We start from the raw sequence: 998 nt of genomic DNA on the forward strand, positions 1-998 counted from the left end.
AGACATGGCAGCCGAAAACAACAACAATGCCAACAATGCAAGGAAGGTGCTGGGTGATTTTACTGCACCTACTCCCGACTTCTATGGGAGAAGCATCTCTATCCCTGCCATTGGAGAAAACAACTTTGAGCTTAAGCCTCAATTAGTTTCTCTAATGCAACAAAATTGCAAGTTCCATGGACTTCCATTGGAAGATCCTCATCAGTTTTTAGCTGAATTCTTGCAAATCTGTGACACTGTCAAGACCAATGGGATTGACCCTGAGGTCTATAGACTTACGCTATTCCCTTTTGCTGTAAGAGACAGAGCTAGGATATGGTTGGACTCACAACCTAAAGAAAGCCTGAACTATTGGGAAAAGCTATTCAATGCCTTCTTGGCAAAGTTCTTTCCACCTCAAAAATTGAGTAAGCTTAGAGTGGAAGTCCAAACCTTCGGACAGAAGGAAGGTGAATCCCTCTATGAAGCTTGGGAAAGATACAAACAATTGATCAGAAAGTGTCCTTCTGACATGCTTTCTGAATGGAGCATCATAGGTATCTTCTATGATGGTCTGTCTGAACTGTCCAAGATGTCATTGGACAGCTCTGCTGGAGGATCTCTTCATCTGAAGAAGATGCCTGCAGAAGCTCAAGAACTCATTGAAATGGTTGCAAATAACCAATTCATGTACACTTCTGAAAGGAATCCTTTGAACAATGGGACGAATCAGAAGAAAGGAGTTCTTGAGATTGATACTCTGAATGCCATATTGGCTCAGAACAAAATATTGACTCAGCAAGTCAATATGATTTCTCAAAGTCTGTCTGGAATACAAGCTGCACCAGGCAGTACTAAGGACGCTTCATCTGAAGAAGAAGCTTATGATCCTGAGAACCCATCAATGGAAGAGGTGAATTACATGGGAGAACCCTATGGAAACACCAATAATCTTTCATGGAGAAATCATCCAAATCTCTCATGGAAGGATCAACAGAGACCTCAACAAGGTTTCAACA

General features: G+C 41.7%; 1 non-coding gene across 1 annotated transcript; it reads right to left on the reverse strand.

The window, feature by feature from the left end:
* Positions 1-409: 409 nt before the first annotated feature.
* LOC130958913 (small nucleolar RNA R71) lies at positions 410-517 on the reverse strand. Its single transcript, XR_009078014.1, has one exon. It is a non-coding gene; the product is annotated as a small nucleolar RNA R71 (small nucleolar RNA).
* Positions 518-998: the final 481 nt, after the last annotated feature.

Source organism: Arachis stenosperma, chromosome 10 (assembly GCF_014773155.1).
Source record: "Arachis stenosperma cultivar V10309 chromosome 10, arast.V10309.gnm1.PFL2, whole genome shotgun sequence".
NCBI classification, from domain to species: domain Eukaryota; kingdom Viridiplantae; phylum Streptophyta; class Magnoliopsida; order Fabales; family Fabaceae; genus Arachis; species Arachis stenosperma.